Source organism: Poecilia mexicana, unplaced genomic scaffold, assembly GCF_051168715.1.
Source record: "Poecilia mexicana isolate PSO_F unplaced genomic scaffold, ASM5116871v1 scaffold_7, whole genome shotgun sequence".
NCBI lineage: Eukaryota > Metazoa > Chordata > Actinopteri > Cyprinodontiformes > Poeciliidae > Poecilia > Poecilia mexicana.
This window is the reverse complement of record NW_028263376.1, coordinates 30,044,163-30,066,279: the sequence shown is the minus strand read 5'-3', so window position 1 is coordinate 30,066,279 and position 22,117 is coordinate 30,044,163. Positions and strand designations below refer to the sequence as shown.

The following is a 22,117-nucleotide window of genomic DNA, read 5'->3' as shown; positions in this document are numbered from 1 at the left end:
ACCAAAAGTGAACAATGCCTGTAGGGGAGCATGGCAGAGGGTTTTATTTTCAGCATTATCGTAAGTTCAGTCATAAAGCCAACACAACAAAACAGCTGCTTAATGAAAGGAATGTTAAAATCTTGGGATTATTTTCACAGTCCAGAACTGACTCTGCCAAAGCATGTGTTGTGTCACATGAAGTGGACACGGACAAGAGATGTTTCCAAATTCTGATCAATTTGGTGCAGAAGACAAAAACTGTCGAGATGTGAATAAACTTGAATGAATAAGAAAACCTGTCAGATTACAACCACGACCCTAAACCCTACATCTCATTACACTGGTAAGATTCTTATAAATTATTTATCACCGTCCTAATACGTCACAATACAAAAACCTGACAATTAGCTGATGTGTACACTTATGAGAGCCACATCATTTGACTGATCATGAGCAGTCAGTTCATTTTAACATTAGATTTAGCACAGGTCCCACCACAGGAAAAAGGAGAGAGTGGGTGACATGCAGTTTCTGCACAGAAAGCAGCCATGGTCGCTAATGATCGCTGTCGGGGGGGAAAAAAGAGCTGCGGCCTGTGTGCGACAGTTTTTGCTACACCAGATCTCAATGTTTCACGGGGCAAGTGTGACATTTTGTTTGTCGCACGTTCAGCTCTGTCATTTTGTGACCACGTTAGGCTGCGTTCACACCTTTCCATTCTCCATTTACCAACGACAAATCAACTGTTTTCATCTAAACAGATTTATGTTGTAACGGCAGCATTAAGGAGCAGACTGAATTGTTATCTAAGGGTTAGGACGTTTACATCTATTGGAGAATATTTCATATGCAAACAAATGCATTCATACCACTTAATTCTTTTGTCAAGTTTCGTCAATTTACAAACTTCAATTTGTGCTCTTTTGTTTGGAACTTCATGTGACACACAAAATATCACGAAGAAGGGAAAAGAAACCCATGAGAAATCCCATTTGTAGCTTTCCTCAAACCAGGAGAAGGACACAGCAAAGATGTGAAAAATGTACTCTGGATAGATTAGACCTGAACTGAACTTTTTAACCTATGTGGCAGAAAAGTAACACTGGTTATCACCCTGAACAAACCATTCTCACGATGAATCATGGTGGTGGCAGAATCATGCTGCAGGAATGCAGAAAAAAAAAAGCATGAAGAAAAACAAATCATTAAAAATGTTGCCATGTGTTATTTCCTGTCCTCTTCACAGCTGCACTACAGTTTGTCGGTCTGTATCATTATTCCACATTAAAATACTTTTAGGGTTGTGGTTGTAATCTGACAAAATGTAAAAACCTTAAAGGGGAATGGAGCCCTTTACATCCAGGTACTTTTGAAGGCAACTTTTTGTAAACAGGAAGAGGGCTTCAAGGGTTGCATTTGTAATGGAAAATTCAGCTGCACACTGTGTAACAAGTTGCTCATGTTGTTAAGAGGAGCCCTCATCATGTTTTTTCCATGATCATGAAACCTGATGGACTGTGGCCTTTGATTATGAAGCAAAAAAAAAAAAAAGAAATATATATAAACTGAATGCTGCATGTCGTTTTCATAGTGGTAACTTGCTAGGTTTTAAAGATTATACAATGAGATTCTTGGCTCTGAAAGTGGAAGGCTAATGGGAGCTACAATCTCAAAGAGAGTCCGGTGTTTATACAAAGTTCTTTCCAAATCATTGCTCTGGGTCTGTTATGCAACATTTCCTGACAGAAAATGTGGAAGTATTATTTGACTTGACAAAATATCACCAGTCTAAACTGCATACAGCTCCGACAGAAATTTTCACATGTGCTCATAATTTAAAATATAATCTGTCTTTCAGAAGCACATCAGGATTATGTCAGTAAGTGAGATAATTTTCCATCTTTCAGATGCTTTAACTCTCCTGTCCTCGCGATATTTATTAGATTCAGCAACATTTTTTTGCCTTCTAGATAAAAAGCAAAAGTGTACTGGAAGCTTACAGCAGCATTTGATCTATAGGTACAGACTCTGCTTTGTCTGATAGATAAAACTATTTTAAGAGAGCATTGCTTGGTAAATCAGAATATTAGAATGTTTTAAATACATTTTATACCCTTTTTTTAATTTACTGTCTAATCTTTGTGTTTTCCGATGATCGGAGCAGGAAGATGTTTGGAAACTTCAGCTGAGCGGGGCTGACACAGGGGCTCAAGTCTGGGTAAAGAGCACGCTGCCAACTTATTCTGCCACCCTGCTGCGCATTAGTGAAATGCTGTGATTAAGCGGAAGGGGCATGTGCTCACAACATGTTATTGTTGTTGTTTGAGGCCTTAAGTATGTGCACTTCCACATTTGCTGTCTGCTTTCGTCTGCTGGGAGCGTGCTCTGTTACGAGTTAGCATTTACAGAGAGGATTTCTTGATGGGAAGATTGTGTATTCATGCTAAGAGCATACATTTGTGTGTAAAAGCAATTTATTTCTAGTTTTCCACTCTTGTTGAAAGAAAATACAACTAGGCCACTGTTAGGATGAAGTACTTGTCTAGTAAAATTGTGGTTACTTGTATTTCTGGTAAAGTAAAAAATATAGTTACATTAATCTCTTTTATTTATGCAGCAACTTTTTAAAATAAAAATTAAAAGGTGCTTCAGTTAAAAGGGAATTATTGCATGGTGATCAGTAAAGGTTTGGAGATCCTGGTTAGGAGTGTTAGGAAGGCTAGTGAAATTTTAATTTTCTACGCACACAAAAAAGCAGAAATGACCATCTCCAGCACAGTATTGAACTATATGTACAGTTTAAAAATGTATTTAAATGGAAAATGAGAGACGGAGCAAAACTTTTGATGTGTGTTGCAAATAATATAAACCAGAGTTAAAAGTAGGGCTGCTCTTTGGTGAAAAGTAATACAAAGATTAATGTCATCAGCATCGGTAGATAAGCGAGTTATTACTGAATCACCTTAAAATATACGTAAAGCAAATAAAGCATAAATAAAATAATGCCTAAAACACAATAATGTTAAACCAATTCAACTAAAATACATATGGAAAAACCTGTAGCATTTTTCCTGTCTCAACTCTTTGCTTTATTTTCCCATTCATTGTCTAACAGAGAAAGAAGTTATTTTTTGCTCTTTCCTTTTTCCTTTATATTCTATTTTAGAATATAAACTAGAATACATTTCATATTAAAATGTATTCTAGTTTATATAGAATAAAGCTGCTTAAAATTACCTGCAGTGTATAACAGTTGCTACATTTTCCTTTACACTTGTCAATGATTGCTGTTAGATAAGCTAATTTGTAACAACAGGCTTAATGTGTATTGTATAAAAGATGATGGACAAGTGAACTCAGATGCTGCATTAGTCATAATTCACTCTTATTGAATCACTTTTTAATGTTTCCAAGCAACTCAAGCAGAAGGATAGCTGAAATCGTAGGACAATATTAGCTTGCTATCATCCTGTTCTGATTTGCTGGTGTTTATGGAGCTGCTAGTCTTATAAGGTTTATGTCCGAATAATTTAACATTGGCAGAGCAGCACTGGGTGTCAGCTGGGCATTTTAACCATTAAAGCCCATGAAAAGCCCCCTTACCTTTTATAACGAATGAGCGGCTGAGGTTCTGCTGTTATTTCAGTTTAAGAGTTGTTTAACATTTGGTACAGTTGCTAAGCAGCGTACACAGTAAAAGGTTCAGTATATTGATGCTGACTATGTGCAGTAATGATTTAGTGTACTAATTGTTGTGTAATTAAGGAAAAAAATGTGAGCTTGTCAGTAACACAATATGATATATGATATTTGATTGGACTTGTGTATTTCAATCCTGTAGAGTTTGCAGTTGCTTTGCAAATTCCTGTGATTTGTACTTTAACTAAAATGCTTACTTTTGGCAGATAATCTTTGATGTTTTTCCTCTGCTTCCTGTTCTTTATCTCCTCAGGAGGACGAGTGCACATTTTAGCATTCTGGTTTATCTATGGGACACTGAGATAAAGTTGATTGTGCTGGTGATCTGTCTTGGCTCAAAGGAATTTTTCTTGGCCTCATTATAAATAGATAATGAGCGCTCAATGTAAATGAGCAAGATTGATGGTGTATTAGTCTTTGAGGGTCAGTCCAATCCTTCATGTGGTGAAGAGGAACACTTCAACACTGTGTGAAGGACAGAACGGTAAAAAAAAAAAATGAAAAAGGAAAGTGCTATTTACAAGGTTGTTTGTTTTTGTTTCAAGGAAATCTTTATTTATGTGAGGCACTGGACTATATGGGTCCTATCATTCTATTCAGAGAAAATTTGTTCATTGATGAACATATTTTTGGCCTTCTGCTCCTTGAGCTTCTTGCGATTTGGAGAAATTAATAGGACTCTGTCATAGAGCTCTTATTTTTTATTTCTATTTCTTATTTTTTACTGATATCTACCACTCAGCCTCTGGCTCAGAGCAGGACTGAGACATAAGCAAACTAAGTTCATGCTTTGGGCCATCAGAGCAGTTATGGACCCCCAGTCATATTGAACATTTGCAGTTTCGGTCGTCATGTTCCTGGATTTTTTTAGACATGAAAAAAGGTTTTTCTGCCTCAGGAGGTCAATATTCACTTACCTTGGGGATGTTTGTCAAATTGACAAAGAAGCAAATAGACCCAGAGATGGATTCAGCAGATATTTTCCATCCTTTTGAGCTTTTAACTTTTGCTTGTAATAGGATAGGCTAGATTTGGAAATTTCTGCATTGAGGTAATGGTCCGCGTTACCTAGGGAGCAAACATAGAGCCTGCCATCTACAGTGAGTCATGCTAACTGAGCTTAGTGATGCTAAGCCCAGTTAGCTAGCTGAGTCGTTTCTCACACATGTTGTGTGATCTGTTCCTGGTATCAATAATTAATGAATATTCGCTACAGGAAGGATGGAGAAAATATTTTGAATGCTGCTAATTCTAATTTTTAAAGAGAAATGGTTGTAGGATGAAATTAACATCAACCGGTTAAAGCCGCACTAGAACTGGAAATCAGAACTGTCCCATAGATCTTTCAGATCTAGATTTCCTATTCATCTTGTTGTTGGCTTCATAGTTCTTATTTATTCTCTTTAGTTCAGGTGACATAAATGGAAATGGTTAAACTTTGCTGACAACGGTGCTAAAGTTTTACACATTTTTTTATACTCTTTCCTGCTTCACTTTCCATAATTACAAATGAGATCACCTCATGCTTTTTAAAGGAGAAAATATTAATATGCCAGTGGCAACTTAACAGCTTCAGGATGACTCTAAAAACCAATATGTAATGCCCTGTTGGTTATTTCCAGTTTTCACTTTTACTCTTTGCTCTTTCCCCCTCCTGGAACAAATTTCTGCACACCGGATGACTGTGTTGCTCATTTGGCCCAACTTGAATATATTGTTAGTCTGTAAATGTCAGCTGTAAACAGAGTCGTTTACTCTAATGCAGCCCCACCTCAGCACAATCCCATTTCCTGTGTTTCACTGTTGGCACTGCGATGTTCTTGGTAAAATCCCTACTAAAAATGTCCCAGCCAGCTGCTCCATTCAGTTTGTCCGGTTCTTCTTTATTTTTGTTTTAAACCACATTGTACTTTATCTATCAGGTTCTTTTCATGGTCATTGGCAAAGGTAGATGTTCTCTAAGAGATCACTTCCTTATTTCTTCATTGTGAATCAATTCTCTACTAGTATATTGATTTTCATCCCTCTGTCTCTGCTGTCAGCAGTCAGGTCTATATGTAACGTTATCCCCCCATCCGTCTAAGAAAGCTTTTAGTAAGTGATTTTCTAGAATAGATATTCCCCTGGGGACTGCCACATGTTCATCTCTTATTCAGTCTATTTTTAAATTAGTAACTGGATGTTTACAGAGAAAAAAAATATACATCATGTGTTCAGCAAACTTTAGATAGTTTCAAGCTTTTAAAGACAGGAGAAGAACCAGAACCAGGAAGAATGGAGCATTTAACCTGGTGCCAGCAGGAAATGACTCTGAAAGTATTTATTTTTTTGCTGACTGTACTTTCAGAGTTAATCACCTGTCATGTGTAGACATCAGAGATGTACTATCAAATCCTGAGCCTGTACTCTGGGGAAAGCAGCAGTGCTCCTTGGAGCATATTTTATTTTCCTCTCTGACAGCTCTATAGAAGTGTGGCTGGCTGGCCAACAAGGCCCCCATGAATCACACTGGACACCGGGGCATTTATAAAAGCTTTACTGTTTAAAGCAGGAAGATGCAAAGATTGCCTCCTGACACACTGACCAAGTCTTAGCTGGCGTAGTATAGATATCACCAAGAACAAAGGAACAGCTTAATTACCAGTCTGATTTTCTGCAGATACCATTTTTTATCCTTTATTTTAATAGATAAATCCATCTTCACGCCTGCCAATACTTGGCTGGCCAAGATTTGATCTCATCCTCTCTGTTTCTAAGATGATTATAGGATGAGGTAAAGAAGCAAAAGAGAAGTGTTTGTTCCTGTTATCTCCGTCCAAAATATGACTCATGTGTAAGGAGATAAGTTTGTGTGCTGAAGAATAAAGGCACATTTTCCCCTGTGGCTGTTTTCACAAGGACTCCCTGATGTAAATGGTGCACATCTTACAGGCAAAGGCATTATGGTGATAAATGATTTTGTTTGCTCCCGGGAATGAAGTAATGTGGTTTTGTTCGGTATTTACTGTAAACACGCAGCCACTACCTGATGTGCACTATAAGGTGCTTTATTAAAGTATTTGCCCCCTTACAGACTTTTTTTCTGTTTTTTGCTGTTTTGAAAATCACATTTAAATGTATCAGAGTAAGGCAATAACAAAATTCTCCTACATGATTTCTGGAAAGATGAGTTGAATTTCACTAGCAGCACGAGCAGTCAGTAGAGCCTGTCTGACATGAAGTACCGTCTCAATCATAACGTGATCTAAAGAAATTCAAAAACAGAGAACAAACAAAATCATTGGCGGTCCGTTAACAGGATCTGGTTGGTTACAAAGCCGATTTGAAGACTTTGGGACTCCAGCAAATTGCTGTGAGCTATTACCCACAAATGAAGAAAACGGAAAACATTGGTGAGCCTTTCCAAAAGCACTTTAATGACTCATGCTGGAGGACATTAAAGGACCCACAACAACATCTAATGAACTACAGCCCTAACCTCGGATAAGGTTAGTATTTGTGATGCAACAATAAGAGAGAGGCTTCGCAAAAATGGCCTCTGTGGGAGAGTCTGAAGGCCAAAACCATTACTGACCAAAAACGACACAAAGGCCTGCCAAAAAACTTCTGACAAAGATTTTTCTGAAAATAATTTCACCAAATTGGTAGATTTTAAGACATGTCAGGTTGCATGTGGTTTAAAACTAATATTTAAACAAAGAAGATGCCGACAGCTAAACAGTTGAGTTGGTAGTGCGATGATCTGGGGTCACTTGATATTTCAGAACCTGGACAACTAGCTGTAACTAAGTCAGTGAAGTTTATTTAGTAAGCACTTTTCACAGACACAAAGTCACAAAGTGTCGTACAACAGAAATCAAAGGTAAAGTTGTACAAATACAAAGAAATATGAGAAGCACAATAAAACATGAAAGAAACCCGGGAAAACAAAAGAGTAACTTTTTTCCATCATTTACAGCAATTGGCTGAATGAGGCTTCATTTTACTGGAAGGTGAAATACTCTGACTGAGATGTTGTGTTTTTTGTACAGATCTTTATTCAGGTTCAGTAGTTTGTCTTAATGGAGGAGTAACAACATTTATCTGCTCCACAGACATAAATACAGAGCAAATTGACCAATCTGAATCTGCAAATAACATATAACCATCAGGGACATTTTTTATTTGTCCTTGGAGGGAAACATCCAAATAACATAATTATTGATAAAAAAGAGCCGTTTAGTGACAAACAAGGCAATTTCATAAGGTAGCTATATTAACTTCAGCTTCACTTTCATGCGTTGCTTTTCATGCCGACAGTTCGTGTAAGTTAGGTAACGTGTAAAATGAATTACTATTAAAATGCATGACCCATTTCTGTTTTCCAATCTGTGCCTCTCATTTAACATTCAGTGTCTTGGTGTCAGAGAGAGAGTCTCCGTTCTGTGTGTGTGTGTGTGTGTGTGTGTGTGTGTGTGGGTGTGTGTGTGTGTGTGTGTGTGTGTGTGTGTGTGTGTGTGCGTTGGTATATGTGGTTTAGCAGGACATTTCGTCAGAATACACGCAACACTAGCAGGACATTTTGAATTAACGGGACAGGGGCGGTGTCCTGCTAATTTTGACAAAAATCTAAAAGCGTAGAAAGGTTTCTATTGGTCCAATAACCCCAAAAATGCAAAAAAAACGAGATGTCCGTTTAATACACATAAACCAGATTTTGTGTATAATTTGTGTATCGCCACAGTGCCCCCGGTGGCAACTCTGTGTAATAGCAGGACCTTATGAATATTCACACAAGCTCTTGTTCTGATTGGTTGTCTGCCGGAAGGTCCCGCTAATTACTACAGTGTCTTTCTAATTCACGTCGCTGTTTACACACATGAATTGTGTGTAAATTGCCAACTCTTACACTGGGGATGAGTTGGAAATATGATTACTCTGTGCTATAAGACTGAATATTTTATAAAGGTTAGTTGGATGCCTAAACCCAACCTTTTGTCCAACCTTACATTGGACAAAAGGTGTATGTGGCACCTAAAAATATACAGAAATTAATATATATTTTTGATCAAATATTTTTTATTTAAAATATTATGAATAATACATGTGTGGAATAAGTGTGTGGATTAAAATAAATATAAACCATAAGAGAGCCATTTTTTTCACCAAACTACTGCTAACAGTTTGTTGATTCTGGTCTGCTCTGCATCCTCAGAACCAGAACCAAGCATTTTGAAGCAGAACTTAGCTTCAGTGCACCATAAATCTTGAATAAACTTACAGAAAACTGCAACACAGCTGAATTCCTTTAAATCAAGGCAACACCCCCCCCACCCCCACCCCCAAAAAAACAACAATTTACAGTTGTTTCTAAATCTTAATCATTGGTACATGTATCAATATAATTAATGTATATGATTTTAATTTTGATTTTACTTTGAATTTAATTTCTATGTTTTTCTTTTTTTACGGTAAATGTATGTTAATTTTATCACTTTTTAGTCCTTTGATGTAAAGCACTTTGAACTGCCTTGCAGCTGAAATGTGCTATACAAATAAAATTGACTTGACAGCAGTTTTCAGATCTTGCCAAAGATTCTCCACTGAGTTTATGTCTAGACTTTGACTTTGCCATTCTAACACAGAAATATGTTTTTATTTATACCATTCCATTGTAGATCTGGCTTTATGTTTAGGGTAATTGTCCTGCTGGAAGGTGAACCTCTGCCCCAGCCTCAAGTCTTTTGCAGACTCCAGGTTCAGGAGTGTTCAGGTTTTCTTCCAAGATTTCCCTGTATTTGGCTCAATCCATCTTACAATCAACTCTAACAATCTTCCCTGTCCCTGAAGAAAAGAAGCACCCTCAGATCATGATGCTGCCACCACCATTTTTGTCAGTGGGGAAGGTGTGTTCAGAGTTATGTGCAGTGTTTGTTCTCCACTACAAATAGTGCTCTGCATTTTTCCCAGAAAGTTAAATTTTGGTCTTGTCTTATCGTTTTTGCTGTATCCCAATATGGCTTCTGGCAAACTGCAAATGGGACTTCTTATAGTTTTCTTTATACAATGGCTTTTCTATTGCCACTCTTCCATAAAACCACATTTTTGCAGTGCATGACTAATAGTTATACTATACTGCATTTCAGAAATATCTCTGCATTTCATCCAGAGCCACCATGAACCTCTTGGCTGTGTCTCTGATCAGTGCTCTTCTTGTTCAGCCTGTAAGTTTAGGTGGATGGCCTTTTCTTGGTAGGTTCACAGCTGTGTGATTTGCTCTTTCCATTTCCAGATGATTCGTGGAACAGTACTCTGTGAGATGGCCTAAGCCTGCTTTAAGCTTCTCCACAACTTTATCCCTGACCTGTCTGGTGTGTTCCGTGGACTTCATGATGCTGTTTGTTCCCCAATATTCTCTTAGCCAACTTTTGAGGCAGTCATAGAGGAGTTGAATTTTTTTTACCATTTGCAGTCATCAGGCAACTTCTGAAGGCAATTGGCTGCATTCAGGGAAAGGGGGCTGAACACTTTTGCACACCGCACTTTTTAGCTTTTATTTGTAAAAACTGTTATGAATCATGTTTAGTTTTGTTTCTACTTCACAAGTATATACCACTTTGTGTTTGTCTTTCCCATAAAATTCTGTGAAAATATATTTCCAGTTGTGACAAAACTGGAAATTCAAGTTCAAGGGCTATGGATACTTTAGAAAGCCACTGTACAAATAGTAAGGCAAGTCCAATGACAGAACCACAACCGCCACAACCAAGTACCCAGTATAGTGTGAAGAAACATCTGAAGGGAATATAACCTTGAACACACCTCGTTAAAATGGGAAATGCCACACAAAGTGGTAGAAAACGAACAAGCTAAGATCCTGTGGGCCTTCCATATACAGGAAGACAAAATGGGAAAAGCAAACCAACTGAACATGGTGATCATTGAGCAGCAGAGCAAAGCAGTTGTTATGATGTAGCTATCCTGAATGAACAGAAGGTACAGAAAAAAACTAGAGAAATACCAAAGGCTAAAAAACCCCATCATCCTCCTAGAACTTGAGTGGTTGACTTATTTTGGGCTGTCTAGTCCACAATACTAAATTTTGCTCTAGATGGGGTCTGGTGTCCACATGTTAGGCCATTATTTTATGACTTGGTGGTGGTGGAAGATTATAACACATTACAGGTTAGACTCAAGATGTTCAGTGTTTCTTTTGTTGTGTAAGTTTACAAAAGTTAGCAACTGCATATATTTACCATGGTGCTAAACATGGTGATTTAAAATGAATAAGTATTTTTCTGAGAAAAATGTTGTCCACATATCATGTAAAACAATAATTCTTTGTTTTTGGAATCATTAGGTCCCAATCAGCCCATAGATGAATTAATAATGCACTCCATGTGAGAGTTTGGGTCTTAGGAGATTACAAAAAATGTGGAAGGTGAAAGCAACAGTAGTGCTTGTGGTCACTGAAACCCTTGGGGTAATGACCCCTAAACTGGAAGACTGGCTCAAACAAATACCTGGAGATAGATCAGACCTCTTGATACAGAGAAGCACACCTTTGGGAACTGCTAATATACTGTGAAGACCAAGGATCAATGAAGTATTTTTGAATTTGAAAGAAGGGATAACCAGTCATGGAGTAATACAGAATTAGAAATATAAAAATAAAAATCGTTTATTTAAAAAATATTTAAAGTGCCAAAAATATCATGATTATTTATGTTACTGTTAAGACAAAAATTTAAAGATTGATATTTTGTCGTTATCTCAATGTCTCTACTCTGCATACATGCAGATTGTCTAGGTAGTCTAAATTGTCTATTGGCAGGTACATCAGCCAATCTTTTTCTGCAGGTGTTGTGTCTGCCATTAGACAACAGTTTTTGTTTTTATGATATAAAGTGTTTTGAACTGCCCTGCTGCTGAAATGTGCTATACAAATAAACATGATTAATTGATTGAACAGAAATGATTAAAGGAAGTGACAACATTGCTGGTGGGAGATACCATCTAACTGTTGCCTCTTAATTAAAGAAAAATGTATGATAAACTATTTAACTTTGAAATATTGAATGAAAGTTACAAAATATTACTCAAAATTTTCTTGTTCCTGAAAAAAATCAGACCTTGTGTGCTTCAGAAACAAAATGGAATAATCCTTTTGTTGTACCCCTCCTCCTCTGTCAACGTGGTACAATCCGTCAAGTCCAGGTGCAAGCCATTAGTATTAATTGAACTTGTTTCATTTGTTTTGCGTGGAGAAAGAGGTAAGACTCATACAGAATCTCTTAAGACATTTAAGTACATATAGTTTTGTAATTTTGCTGAATGTTGTAGGTTACTTGATGCTTGGATACACCAAAGCATTTGATTTGCAGCATTTTAGCTAGTAATTACCAACCATGTTAGTCAGTGTACCAGAGTTTAAAGGGAAGGTGGCTCACTCCAGAATTAGATAAAACTGTATTTGGTCATTTTCTGTATATCAGTGAGTGATATTATTTCACAGGCACAAATGATCCTAGGTAATAATCATTAGTATTAAGATAATGTTTTAATATTTGAAGATTTTGAGAATCTGTCAATAGAAAGTCAATTATGTAGTACTGTGTACTTCAGTACATTTTCACATACAATAACATCAAATCATATTGTGTACAGCAGGGGTGTCAAACTCAAGGTCTTAAGGGCTGGTGTCCAGCAACTTTTAGATGTGTTTCTGATGCCACATGGCTGGATAAAATGGGGTGGTCATCAACTTGATTGCACTGAGAAGCTAATTCAGTCATATACTTAAGGTGTTTTAGACCAGACAAACATCTAAAAGTTGCAGTACCCTGGCCCTCGAGGCCTGGAGTTTGACACCCCTGGTGTACAGTATCATGTTGTATTCTCTGATCTTTGCAGGAGATGTCAACAACAAGGTCTCAGAGAGCAAACATGATTCCAGTTATTGCTCCTTAGGTGAAGATGAAGGATTTGATGTAAAATACCTCAATTCATTTAAAGGTGAGTTGTGACTATATTATGCACAGGATTCCAGAGTTTATTAAATGATCATTTTTTTTCTTTTGTTTTACTTTTTCACTTTTAAACTATTTTTACACTGCACATTATTAGCATAGATCATGATCGATGATCATTATAATCAGAACATCTTTCTTATTCCGAAGGAGACAAGCAACTGCTCAAAATACAATAGAAGCGTATGTATATAAAATTTAAAAAAAAAAATTCCCTTCTCACCCTCTCTTTCATCCTCTGAGCTTGGGTCCTCTACCAGAGGCCTGGGAGCTTGAGGGTTCTGCGCAGTATCTTGGCTGTGCCTAGAACTGCACATTTCTGGACTGAGATGTCTGATGTTGTTCCTGGGATCTGTTTTAGCCACTGCTCCAGTTTGGGGGTGACTGCCCCGAGGGCCCCGATGACCACTGGCACCACTGTGGTCTTCACCTTCCAGGTCTTTTCCAGTTCCTCTCTGAGGCCCTGGTATTTCTCCAGTTTCTCATGCTCCTTTTTCCTGATGTTGTAGTCACTTGGTATTGCTACATCCACCACAACGGCTTTCCTCTGTTCTTTATCCACCGCTACAATGTCCGGTTGGTTCGCCATTACCATCTTGTCTGTCTGGATCTGGAAGTCCCACAGGATCTTAGCTCGGTCATTCTCCACCACCTTTGGGGGTGTTCCACACTTCGATCTCGGGGCTTCCAGTCTGAACAGATGTTTCTGTACACTATGCCCGCCACTTGGTTATGTCGTTCCATGTATGCTTTCCCTGCCAGCATCTTGCACCCTGCTGTTATGTGCTGGACTGTCTCAGAGGCCTCCTTGCACAACCTACACCTTGGGTCTTGTCTGGTGTGGTAGATCTGAGCCTCTATTGCCCTGGTGTTTAGGGCCTGTTCCTGGGCAGCCAGGATGAGGGCCTCTGTGCTGTCCTTGAGTCCAGCTTTTTCCAGCCATTGGTAGGATTTCCTGATATCAGCCACTTCAGTTATTTGTCGGTGGTACATCCCATGTAGGGGCCTGTCCTCCCATGATGGTTCCTCCAGCACCTCGTCCTCTGTTCCCCATTGCCTGAGACATTCGCTGAGCACATCGTCCGTTGAGGCTTTTTCCCTGATGTATTTATGGATCTTGGATGTTTCATCCTGGACAGTGGTTCTCACACTCACTAGTCCTCTGCCTCCTTCCTTACGGCTTGTGTACAGTCTCAGGGTGCTGGATTTGGGGTGGAACCCTCCATGCATGGTTAGTAGCTTCCAAGTCTTAACATCTGTGGCCTTCATCTCTTCCATTGGCCAGCTAATTATTCCGGCAGGGTATCTGATTACTGGTAAGGCACATATATCCATATATATATCCATATATCCATGAAAACATGGATATATATATATATATATCCTTCTCATCGTCCGTGGGTGGTCTCTTTCATCCTCTGAGCTTGGGTCCTCTACCAGAGACCTGGGAGCTTGAGGGTTCTGCGCAGTATCTTGGCTGTGCCTAGAACTGGACATTTCTGGACTGAGCTGTCTGATGTTGTTCCTGGGATCTGTTTTAGCCACTGCTCCAGTTTGGGGGTGACTGCCCCGAGGGCCCCGATGACCACAGGCACCACTGTGGTCTTCACCTTCCAGGTCTTTTCCAGTTCCTCTCTGAGGCCCTGGTATTTCTCCAGTTTCTCCTGCTCCTTTTTCCTGATGTTGTAGTCACTTGGTATTGCTACATCCACCACAACAACTTTCCTCTGTTCTTTATCCACCACCACAATGTCCGGTTGGTTCTCCATTACCATCTTGTCTATCTGGTTCTGGAAGTCCCGCAAGATCTTAGCTCGGTCATTCTCCACCACCTTTGGGGGTGTTCCCCACTTCGATCTTGGGGCTTCCAGTCCATATTCTGCACAGATGTTTCTGTACACTATGCTCGCCACTTGGTTATGTCGTTACATGTATGCTTTCCCTGCCAGCATCTTGCACCCTGCTGTTATGTCCTGGACTGTCTCAGGGGCCTCCTTGCACAACCTACACCTTGGGTCTTGTCTGGTGTGGTAGATCTGAGCCTCTATTGCTCTGGTGTTTAGGGCCTGTTCCTGGGCAGCCAGGATGAGGGCCTCTGTGCTGTCCTTGAGTCCAGCTTTTTCCAGCCATTGGTAGGATTTCCTGATATCAGCCACTTCAGTTATTTGTCGGTGGTACATCCCATGTAGGGGCTTGTCCTCCCATGATGGTACCTCTAGCACCTCGTCCTCTGTTCCCCATTGCCTGAGACATTCGCTGAGCACATCGTCTGTTGAGGCTTTGTCCTTGATGTATTTATGGATCTTGGATGTTTCATCCTGGACAGTGGCTCTCACACTTGCTAGTCCTCTGCCTCCTTCCTTACGGCTTGTGTACAGTCTCAGGGTGCTTGATTTGGGGTGGAACCCTCCATGCATGGTTAGTAGCTTCCAAGTCTTAATATCCGTGGCCTTTATCTCTTCCATTGGCCAGCTAATTATTCCAGCAGGGTATCTGATTACTGGTAAGGCATAGGTGTTTATTGCATGGATCTTGTTCTTGCCATTGAGCTGGCTTCTCAGGACTTGCCTTATTCATTGGAGGTATTTGACTGTGGCTCCTTTCCTTGTGACCTCATCGAGGTTGCCATTTGCTTGTGGTATTCCCAGGTACTTGTAACTGTCCTCAACAAATATATGGAGGACTGAGTTTTGAAATTACAAGTACAAAATAATGAGTTGCATTCAGTTGACAAAAAATGTTTAAGTAACCACAGAAAGACATCCAATTAGATCAATTAACTGATTTTGAAAAATGTTAATTTCAATTGCTACTATTTGATATATCTGCATTGTTTAAAGTTTATCCTACTTATTATGTGTACCTACAGGTTGGGGTGTGTTCAAAAAGCAGATTTCCTTATTGAGTACAGAGAAGTCATAAGTAGAAAGGAACAAGAAAACCGACTGAAAGTTTACCATGATACACTCGAGGTTCTTATGTTTGATTTCAACTTCAATGGACAAAAGCTTTGGTATGCGACTGTTTCAAGGTTGTTGTGTTTTTATTTTACATCTAAATACAGTGATGTAAACATTTTCAGCTTCATCAGTAAAAGTAGTTTTAGTTGGTAGAGGAATATCCTTCTGACATGCAAACACCAAATATGCAAAATCCTTTCCCTTGCATGGTATAATTATTCTTATTTTCATACTTAATATTTTAGTGTTGATGTTGCCAGAGAGGATGGATGATTGGGGAGGCTGGTAAATGATCAGATGAACCCAAACAGCAAAATGAAAGTTAAAAGAGTGGATGGAAGACCTCATCTGTTTATTTGCACTCAAATATATTGGTCCAGGGGAAGAAATCACTTATAATTATGGTGATTTTGACTGGTCATGGAGAAGAAAGGTGCTTATAAGTGTGAAAATACTATCAAAAATCATTCAAGTAGCACTGAAGACATATTTGAAGGATATGTCAAGTTGTAGTACAGGGTTTCATTATAGTTGAAAACAAGAAGTGGACAAGCACATACAGTAGGTGGACTTCATTTTTCTATTGAGAAGTATGGACTCATTCAGTGTACATCCCTTCATTTCAGATTTCCAAAGATGAACTGTCAGGTTGGTGATGTGGACGCATGCGGATCCTGTTCAACCAACCCTCCAGAGGTAATTTTGGTCTCCAATGACCAACTTACTCTCTAAAATAAAGTAATTGAAATGATATTAAGTATTGTTCAAACACACATGTGTTGTGTAATATTAGATATGTTAGCTGCATAAAAAGGGAGGACTGCGTTTTGAAATTACAAGTATAGAAGAATGAAAATTACATTTAGAAGCGCACATACACACAGGTCCTGTGTAATACTCAAAATGTAAGGTGCAGGAATAAGGAGGACTGAGTTTTGAAATTACAAGTACAGAAGAATGAAAGTTACATTGAGAAGCACGCATACACACAGGTTCTGTGTAATACTCAAAATGTAAGGTGCAGGAATAGGGAGGACTGTTTTCTATATTGGGAACAAACATTTAGTGAGTGTTCTTTACATTTCAGATTTCCAAAGATGAACTGTGTCAGGCTGGTGACATGGATGCATGTGGATTCTGTTCAACCAACCCTCCTGAGGTAATTTTGGTCTCCAATGACCAACTTATTCTCTAAATTAAAGTAATTGAAATGACATTACGTAGAGTACAAACACATAGGTGTTGTGTAGTACTAGATTTGTTGGTTGCATAAAAAGGGAGGACTGAGTTTTCAAATTACAAGTATAGAAGAATGAAAATTACATTTAGAAGTGCACATTTTTGTCTCCAACGACCAACTTTTTCTCTAAAATAAAGTAATTGAAATGATATGAAGTACTGTTCAAACACACATGTGTTGTATAATCCTACATATGTTGGCTGCATAAAAGTAGAGGACTGGCTTTTGAAATTACAAGTATAGAAGACTGAAAGTTACATTGAGAAGCGCACATACACACAGGTCCTGTGTAATACTCAAAATGTAAGGTGCAGGAATAAGGAGGACTGAGTTTTGAAATTACAAGTACAGAAGAATGAAAGTTACATTGAGAAGCACGCATACACACAGGTTCTGTGTAATACTCAAAATGTAAGGTGCAGGAATAAGGAGGACTGAGTTTTGAAATTACAAGTACAGAAGAATGAAAGTTACATTGAGAAGCACGCATACACACAGGTCCTGTGTAATACTCAAAATGTAAGGTGCAGGAATAGGGAGGACTGAGTTTTGAAATTACAAGTACAGCAGAATGAAAGTTACATTGAAAAGCATGCATACACACAGGTCCTGTGTAATACTCAAAATGTAAGGTGCAGGAATAGGGAGGACTGAGTTTTGAAATTACAAGTACAGCAGAATGAAAGTTACATTGAAAAGCATGCATACACACAGGTCCTGTGTAATACTCAAAATGTAATGTGCAGGAATAGGGAGGACTGAGTTTTGAAATTACAAGTACAGAAGAATGAAAGTTACATTGAGAAGCACGCATACACACAGGTCCTGTGTAATACTCAATATGTAAGCTGCAGGAATAGGGAGGACTGCTTTCTACATTGGGAACAAACTCACATTTAGTGAGTGTTCTTTACATTTCAGATTTCAACCAACCCTCCAGAGGTAATTTTGGTCTCCAACGACCAACTTATTTTCTAAGATAAAGTCTTTGAAATTATATTGAGTACCAGTGGTCCCCAACCTTTTTATCACCGCGGACCGGTCAAGACTTGGCAATTTTTCTGAGGCTCGGGTTCTTTTTTTACCCTTAATTTCCCCTTACAGCAATCTTAGAACGTTGCTCACGATAATTGTAACTGTTCATCCTGCCATCTGTGGCATGATCGCATCCAGTCGTTGGAACATTGGGACTGCTCTGATCTAAAATCAGGCATATTCTAGCAACTTGTAGGGTTTTTACTTGATTGGGAGCTAGAACTCAACCTGTTGAACTTGACAGGTAGCCAATCAGAAAGCGCGGTGACGTAGCTCATGGAGGGGAATCCCAAAGAGCTGAGCAGACATGCACAAATGAGTCCGGTGGACATCGAAGATATGTGGAAATGGCATGAATGTTTATTCAGCATTTCGTACAAAGAATATCCATAGAAATGATGAGGAGTGGAGTTGGAGCAAAATTGCTACCACAGTTGATAAACCCGGTAACTTTTCAGCTATCCATTAAATTAACGTGACATTATTTTGTACTAAAGCCTGCTCACATGGCAAGATTTGCTCCTGTTATGTGGCTGGACACACGAACCTGTTGTACTTTTATCAGCTCTGTGGTCACAGAAGTTTGGAAAATCGTCTGAATCCTAAAATCATGCCGTGTGAACCAGACTTAAGACTTACAAGCTCTATTTCTCTCGTCTCGATAACTGACATAATGCTCTCAGACTCTGGTCGCTCTGGCAACGTTCACACATCCCTTCAAAATAAGATTTGAATATGCCACAAAAACGAACATTTATTTTCATGAAAATTTTAACTCACAACTATAAATTAATGGGAGTCCTGAGCTTGTTTCTCTGCAATGAGATGATCCCACCTGGGAAACGATGACACCCAATGCAGAGGGTGCTTGGTGTGTAATGGCAAAGCAGTTTGAAGCTTCATTGCCTCATTAGTAAGCCAGTGCATATTATGCAGAGTGGGCTTGGAACATGGGAGTCACCTACAGGTTCAGGATAAATCCACTCTCCTGTCTGTGGTCTTTCTCCGCTTTTCCAAAGAAACTTTCCAAAGACATCGCTTTCTTACTCATTGTGGGCTCAATGTTGCCGCACAAGACGTAACCGAGAGAATCCAGTTAAAGGGTTTTCAAAATAATGGATCCTCCAGACTCAGACAATACGTGACATGTAAATATTTTTCTTGTGCGACCCAGTACCAATTGGTCCACAGACTCGTACTACTCCGCGGTCCTGTGGTTGGGGATGACTGTTAAGTACGGTTCAAACACACAGGTCTTGTGTAATACTTGATATGTAAGCCACATAAAAAGGGAGGACTGAGTTTTGAAATTACATGTACAAAAGAATGAAAGTTACATTTAGAAGCGCTCATACACACAGGTCCTGTGTAATACTCAAAATGTAAGGGGAAGGAATAAGGAGGACTACGTTTTGAAATTACAAGTACAGAAGAATGAAAGTTGCATAAAGAAGCGCTCATACACACAGGTCCTGTGTAATACTCAAAATGTAATGGGCAGGAATAGGGAGGACTGTTTTCTAAATTGGGAACAAACTCATATTCAGTAAGTGTTCTTTACATTTCAGATTTCCAAAGATGAACCGTGTCAGGTTGGTGACGTGAATTCATGCAGATCCTGTTCAACCAACCCTCATGAGGTAATTTTGGTCTCCAACGACCAACTTATTTTCTAAAATAGAGTTTTTGATATGATATTAAGTACTGTTCAAACACACAAGTCTTGTGTAACACTTGATATGTAAGCTGCATAAAAGGGGGGAACTGAGGTTTGAAATTACACATATAAAAGAATGAAAGCTACATTTAGAAGTGCACATACACACAGGTCCTGTGTAATACTCAAAATGTAAGGTGCAGGAATAAGGAGGACTGAGTTTTGAAATTACTAGTACAGAAGAATGAAAGGTACATTGAGAAGCATGCATACAAAAAGGTCTTGTGTAATGCTCATCAGGTATGTTGCAGAAATTTCAAAAACTGAGTTTTGAAATTACAGGTAGAAAAGAATGAAAATTACTTTTAGAAGCGCACATACACACAAGTCCTGTGTAATACTCAAAATGTAAGGTGCAGGAATAGGGAGGACTGAGTATTGAAATTACAAGTAAAGAAGAATGAAAGTCACATTTAGGAGGGCACATACACACAGGTCTTTTGTAATGCTCATCATGTAAGTTGCAGAAATTTGGAAAACTGAGTTTTGACATTACTAGTAGAAAAGATAGAAAATTACACTTAGAAACGCACATACACACAGGTCCTGTGTAATACTCAAAATGTAAGGTGCAGAAATAGGGAGGACTGTTTTCTACATTTTCAACAAACTCACATTTATTGAGTGTTCTTTACATTTCAAATTTCCAAAGATGAACTGTGTCAGGTTGGTGACATGGATGTATGCGGATCCTGTTCAACCAACCCTCCTGAGGTAATTTTGCTCTCCAACAACCAACTTAGATTCTTATATAAAGTCACTAAAATAATATGAAGTACTCTTCAAACACACAGGTCTTGTATAATACTTATCATGTAAGATGTAGAAATGTGGAAGACTGAGTTTTGAAATTAGAGGTAGAAAAGAATGAAAGTTAAATTTAGATGCACACAGACACATGGATCCTGTGTAATACTCAACTTGACAGGTTCATACATTAGGTAGACATTGTTTATTTTAATTTTTTTTTAGAAACAATCATTCAGTATTCATATACTGATATAAATTTGTTATCAAAGAATTACTGATTACACTTTAAAAATTAGGTATCTTCATGTTATTAAAGGTAAGTTTAAACAGTAATGATTTCTTAGTTAATGTCAAGTTGTCATAACAAAGACATTTTGAATAATGTCAACTTTGTATTAAAAGTGTCATAATTTACCGAATGACGCTTTATGACAACAGTCATAAATATTCATGAAGGCTTATTCATGTTCATGACATGTGTTGTCATGTTTATGACAGTGTCATGACAGTCTTATTCACCCCCCCTTCAAATAAAGTGTTACCGAAATATTCTTGCTGAAATGCTTTCAATGTATACAAAATATGTTTTTAATCAACAGGTCTGTCCAGAACAAAGTTCAAGTGAGGTGACATCATCAGAAGAGGAGTACAGGTGCTGGTCATAAAATTAGAATATTGTGATAAAGTTCATTATTTTCCATAATGTCATGATAAAAATTAAATTGTCATATATTTTAGATTCATTGCACACCAACTGAAATATTTCAGGTCTTTTATTGTTTTAATTTTGATGATTTTGGCAAACAGCTCATGAAAACCCAAAATCCCTGTCTCAAAAAATTAGAATATTATGAAAAGGTTCTCTGAACGAGCAATAAAAATAATCATCTGAATCAACAAAGTAACTCTAAACACCTGAAAAAGATTCCTGAGGCCTTTAAAAACTCCCAGCCTGGTTCATTACTCAAAACCGCAATCATGGGTCAGATTGCTGACCTGACTGCTGTCCAGAAGGCCATCACTGACATCCTCAAGCAAGAGGGTGAGAAACAGAAAGAAATTTCTGAACGAATCGGCTGTTTGCAGAGTGTTATATCAAGGCACCTCAGTGGGAAGTCAGTAGGAAGGAAAAAGTGTGGCAGAAAACGCTGCACAACGAGAAGAGGTGACCGGACCCTGAGGAAGATTGTGGAGAAGGGCCGATTCCAGACCAAATTAAATTTTCATCTCCATAAAACTTTTCAGCAGATGGAAGCATGAAGTGCTCCAAAATCTTCTGATAGCTGCTGCATTGATCCTGCCCTTGATAAAACCCAGTGGACCAACACCAGCAGCTGACATGGCACCCAGACCATCACTGACTGTGGGTACTTGACACTGGACTTCTGGCATTTTGGCATTTCCTTCTCCCCAGTCTTCCTCCAGAGTCTGGCACTTTGATTTCCGAATGACATGCAAAGTTTGCTTTCATCCGAAAAAAGTACTTTGGACCACTGAACAACAGTGGTCCAAAGTGCTGCTTCTCTGTAGCCCAGGTCAGGCGCTTCTGCCGCTGTTTCTGGTTCAAAAGTGGCTTGACCTTTGACCTGGGGAATGCGGCACCTGTAGCCCATTTCCTGCACACGCCTGTGCACAGTGGCTCTGGATGTTTCTACTCCAGACTCAGTCCACTGCTTCCCCCAAGGTCTGGAATCGGCCCTTCTCCACAATCTTCCTCAGGGTCCGG

The 22,117-nt window shown here is 38.8% G+C and overlaps 1 long non-coding RNA gene across 2 annotated transcripts; it reads left to right on the top strand.

Annotated features, from left to right (window-relative positions):
- The first annotated feature begins 8,996 nt into the window (after positions 1 to 8,996).
- On the top strand, positions 8,997 to 21,039 carry LOC148158473 (uncharacterized). Of its 2 annotated transcripts, XR_015763842.1 has the most exons (5): positions 8,997 to 12,675; positions 16,276 to 16,345; positions 16,737 to 16,808; positions 19,493 to 20,355; positions 20,991 to 21,039. It is a non-coding gene; the product is annotated as an uncharacterized LOC148158473 (long non-coding RNA). The 2 variants fall into 2 exon arrangements; XR_015763841.1 differs by lacking the exon at positions 20,991 to 21,039 and having other exon boundaries at positions 19,493 to 20,514.
- Positions 21,040 to 22,117: the final 1,078 nt, after the last annotated feature.